Below are 5,409 nucleotides of genomic sequence, written 5' to 3'. Positions count from 1 at the left end.
GCACTTGAGTGTGTGTTTGTATGTGTGTGTGTGTGTGTGTATTCTCATTAAGAGAAAAAGTCATCTACAATTAGTACTCACTGTTGTTTCTTGCTTCAGGAAGTTTTTTATCTTTCCCTCTCTGTAAAGTTCACTCTCTTTCAACAGTCTTTTGTTCAGCATAGTATTATAAGCACTGTCCTTAGATCAGACTCTAGTATTAAACTATGCTATGAATCTGTACATTTTATTATTTAATATGTATGATTACTCAAACGTCTATTACATTTCTCTTTAAACATTGTCCCACTGCCTTCTCTCTTCCTTGATTACAAATGTCTACATTGATTAGAGAAGGCTGTTTTTCTTTTCATTCCAACGTGTCCATGTGGGCAAACACACACCTACACACCTGTTTCCAGGTAGGAAATACTTTTTTCCCCACTTTTCTCTATATTTAAGAATTTCAGAGGAACAATGTGGTATTTTCATTTAATTTTTATTAAACTTGCCAGAGACTTGGTTAATCCGTTCACTTACCAGTTAAAATTCTTGTGCAAAGTATTACTCAATTATTCGTATCTAGCTTGTGGAATTCCTTTCATTCATACACTGTGTCTCTTAGATCTACCTCTCTAGTGTTTTTGTTTATTTATTCTTCTGATGATTTCTATTTATTTCACCTAATTCTTCAGGATTATGTTGTTTGCTTACTTGTTTTGAGAACCAGCTCTACCTTTTACTCTTTCAGAACAAAAATGAATTCAAAACACTGACCATTCTTTTTTAAATCGGCTAAGTTTTAAATGAAATATTTCTTCAGCTATACAAACTAGTTTGGTATCTGAATTGCATTCCTTTAAAAGTCATTATTTTTGAAGAAGTTTTTTCATTAGTTCCATTTCAACAGAAGCCATCTGCTGTGTTTGTTCATATGGGTCCCCCTACCTTCAGTTTAAATGAATTGCAGCATTTCCTGCTTTATAATTACCTTAGCATAAGTACCAGTAAAATGCTTTTCCAGATAGATTCATCATAAAATAAAATGCCTACATGGTTTGGGAACAAATTCATTATAAGTATGTAAAATCTGTACATATTATTATTCTCTAAAGAATTAAATAACAATTATAAAAATATTGATAACCAGATTATAAACTACAATGTGCCGTGATCTGCTTTTTAAAATTCACCTCCACTATTTCAGCATTCTACCTATATAAAAATATATTAAAAAATCAATATTTGTGTCTTTTTATAGGTGACAAAATGTACTAAGTTAAAGAACTTGAATAAGTTCCATAGCTAAGTATACAATGACGCTGAAATTAAGTTAGTACAGTGTCACTCCCAATCTCATGATCTAACTACATGTCATATTTTGCTATTTTTACTGCCTTTGTTATCATTGTTATATATGAATATATAATTTCATTTATAATAGGTATAGTTGCAAATATTTTTTTCTAGAACAATGAGAGGAGTCTTCATAAAATGTATAGTCCACATAGTGTTCTTAATATTTATATATGTGTGTGTGTGTATAGATATAAATATAAATATAAATATATAAATGTATCTATATACACACACACACACACACTCTCTCTCTCTCTCTGTCTCTCCTAAAGTTAATTGGGTAAGTGAGAAATCTAGATAAAGAATGTTTTCATATTACATATGTGAATGCTTTTCTTGTACACAGATATTTCTCTTTTTGCCTTTAGTGATTTTTTGCAAGACGCTTTTTCAAATATATATCAGGAATTTTGCAAGGATTAAAACAGATTATTTACACAATGTCTGCTATGTAACAAATGCCCAGTAACTATAGGTTAAAACCAATATTAAAATAAATAAAAGTAAAATATTTTCCAGCAAAATGTTCCTCTAATGTCACTTAATGTTATTCAAACTAATTCTTCCATTAAAACAACAAAGAATACTGGATAAAGTGCCTGTGCAAATCTTACCGCAAACATCAAAGAGATGACAAAATAATAAAGAATTATCAGATCAAAGTTTAAGAGTAGGCAACCGTTTGGAGTCTTAGGCAGTACATAGACCTTCAGGGTATGTGCAAACCTTGGAAAAATTGAGCCCTTAGTTTGGAGGATCTAAGAGGGCAAAGAAGGTAAAAATAAAAGCATGAGTTTGCCAAGGTGATGAATACAGATAGAGACTCTCTAAATTCAGGGTTGCAATTTTAGGGTATGCTTGTGCTAGAAATAAACCTACACCAGCCCCGGCATTAGAAACTTATAGATAAAAACTGACTATCTCCTGGTTAGAATGCTAAGGAATCATATTCTTGGAGGATCAAGAGAATTCAACCATTGAATCTGACACTTGAGGAAGTGTCTAAATGATAGTACCATAGGTACATAGCAGAAAGAAATATAAAATCTTTCTGGAGGAGGTATATTTATCTCAGCTGTTCAGAAGTCCAAAAATTACAAAGATAGTGACTAATATAAAGTCAAAAATAACTAGTCACACAATTGACAGCATAACAGAAGAAGGAACAAGTAGGAAAACAAGTAGGAAAAAACAGAGAGCAAAAATTCACCCACACAGTCATCATACTAATTGGAATTACCAGACTGTGAACAAAAATGTATGATATTAAGACAGGCTTGAAAATATGTGCAGGGAATCAGAAAGTGTTACATGACTAAGATTATTTGAGAAAGATTCAAATAATATTGTAGAAGTGAAAAAAAAATAGCAAAAAACAGTGACCATAATTAAAACTTACTTGGTAAGTTTGGGTCCAGAATTCTTTAAAAAACATAGAAAACTAGGGAGCTGAAATACAAACCAAAATAAATATTACCAAGATAGATCCCTCAAAAACTATGGAGTAGTAGTAATGAAAACATGGAGGCCACAAAGAGGAAATCTAATGGGCTTTAATGAGAGTCACAGAGGAAGAGAAGGCCCAAGAACAGAGGCAACAGAAGAGATAATGACTAAGAATTTTTCAGAAATAATTTTTTGAAATAACATTTTCCAGCTGCTTGATCTCCCATAAATCATCAACATCTTATTATTAAAGCCAGCTAACTTTCTCCTTGAGTTTCTGTATCCTCTTTCCATTTGACTTCTGGCATTTCTCCAGGTACAGTAGGATACATCTACAGTTGCATGGACTCCAGTTAGCAGAAGGAAGTCTAGAGCAAGTCTATCACCCATAAAAACCCTGGGCTGGCCAGGCATGGTGGCTCATGCCTGTAATCCCAGCACTTTGAAAAACCGGGGCAGGTGGATCACTTGAGGTTGGGAGTTTAAGACCAGCCTGGCCAACATGGCAAAACCACGTCTCTACTAAAAATACAAAATTGAGCCAAGTGTGGTGGTGCATGACTGTAATCCCAACTACTTGGGAGGCTGAGGCAGGAGAATCCTTTGAACCATGGAGGTAGAGGTTTCAGTGAGCCAAGATTGTGCCTCTGCACTCCAGGCTGGGTGACAAAGTGAAACTTCATCTCAAAAGACAAAACAAAACAACCCTGAGCAGTGATTTGAAGTCAAAATGAATACTTTCAAAGTCCCAACTGGTGCGATTCATAACTTGAGATAAAGCAAGAGCCAAATTTTGAACCATCTTTACTAATTAGATTATTACATCACAGGAATAACCAGCCTCAGGGCTTGCAAGAGTATCTAATCAATTATCCATCCAGGTAGCATTTTGTTACAAACAAGTCATACCAAAAAAAACTGAAATGAAGTTTTGGAAGAATAAAAATAATCTAAGATGAAAATGCATAAATACAAGGTAAAGACTGAAAAAGAACATTAGTATTATTTGGAGAAATGCAAGCAAATACTGACTGTATAGCAGGGGTCCCCAACTCCCAACTGACTGATACAGGTCTGTTGCTGGTTAGGAACCTGGCTATGCAGCAGGAGGTGACCAGCATGGCAAATGAGAGAATCTTCATCTATATTTACAGCCACTCCCCATCACACGCATTATAGCCTGAGCCCCCGCCTCCTCTCAGAGCAACACCCTCATTAGATTCTCAGGGGAGCACAAGCCCTATTGTGCACTGTGCACTTGAGGGATCTAGGTTGTGCACTCCTTATGATAATCTAATACCTGATGATCTGTTCTTGTCTCTCTTCACCCGCAAATGGGACTGTTTAGTTGCAGGATAACAAGCTCGGGACTCCCGCTGATTCTACATTATGGCTAGTCATACAATTATTTCACTATGTATTACAATGTAATAATAATAAAGTACACAAAAATGTCATGTGCCCGGATCACCCCCAAACCATCCCCACTGGTCCGTGGAAAATTGTCTTCCATGAAACTAGTCCCTAGTGCCAAAAAAGTTGGGAACCGCTGCTGCATAGAACTTTAATACTAAGGTTTTATGTGGTTAAAAATATAAAAGTACAAAACATGCCAGAAATATGTAATTCTTTTAGAATAAGATATTTGAAAATACAATATTCTAAGTCACTCATATTACATGACTTCAGTCTTTGACATCTTATTCTGGTTAACATAATCATTGAAATAATTTTTGAAAGCATGTCTAAATGGGAGGAAGGTAACACAAAACACAAATGCTACTCAGTAAAAAAGGGAAGGAGAATGTAGGAAAAAGAAGAAATTACAAAATATCGAATAAAGCCATATAGCATGTGGTCCTGGTGAATTTAGTTTAAAAGTGCTCTCACACTTGTAGATATATGAACTTTATTTCATGTTTGTTGGCTGTATAATGTCTTCTTTTGAGAAATGTCTGTTCATATCCTTTGCCCACTTTTTGATGGGGTTGTTTTTTCTTGTACATTTGTTTAAGCTCTTTGTAGATTACGGATATTAGCCCCTTGTCAGATGGATAGATTGCAAAAAATTTCTCTCATTATGCAGGTTGCCTGCTCATTCTGATGCTAGTTTCTTTTGCTGAAGGTCTTTAGTTTAATTAGATCCCATTTGTCAATTTTGGCTTTTGCCGCCATAATTTTTGATTTTGTCGCCATAAAAACATGGAACGCTTCACGAATTTGTGTGTCATCCTTGTGCAGGGGCCATGCTAATCCTCTCTGTATCATTCCACTTTTAGTATATGTGCATGCACACGTATGTTTATTGTGGCACTGTTCACAATAACAAAGACTTGGAACCAACCCAAATGCCCAACAATGTTAGACTGAATAAAGAAAACGAGGCTGTGCAGCCCTAAAAAAGGATGAGTTCATGTCCTCTGCAGTGACATGGATGAAGCTGGAAACCATCATTCTCAGCAAACTAACACAAGAACAGAAAACCAAACATCACATGTTCTCACTCACTAGTGGGAGTTGAACAATGAGAACACATGAACACAGGGAGGGAACACCATACACTGGGGCCTGTCAAGGTGGTGAAGACTAGAGGAGGGATAGCATTAGGATAAATACCTAATGTAG

At 35.3% G+C, this 5,409-nt stretch overlaps 1 pseudogene; it reads right to left on the bottom strand.

Annotated features, from left to right (window-relative positions):
- Positions 1 to 4,980: 4,980 nt before the first annotated feature.
- LOC119473790 lies at positions 4,981 to 5,078 on the bottom strand (annotated as a pseudogene).
- Positions 5,079 to 5,409: the final 331 nt, after the last annotated feature.

Source organism: Cebus imitator, unplaced genomic scaffold (assembly GCF_001604975.1).
Source record: "Cebus imitator isolate Cc_AM_T3 unplaced genomic scaffold, Cebus_imitator-1.0 Scaffold184, whole genome shotgun sequence".
In the NCBI taxonomy this organism is placed as follows: Eukaryota; Metazoa; Chordata; class Mammalia; order Primates; family Cebidae; genus Cebus; species Cebus imitator.
Note: the sequence above shows the minus strand (reverse complement) of the source record. Positions and strands in the feature narration are given on the sequence as shown.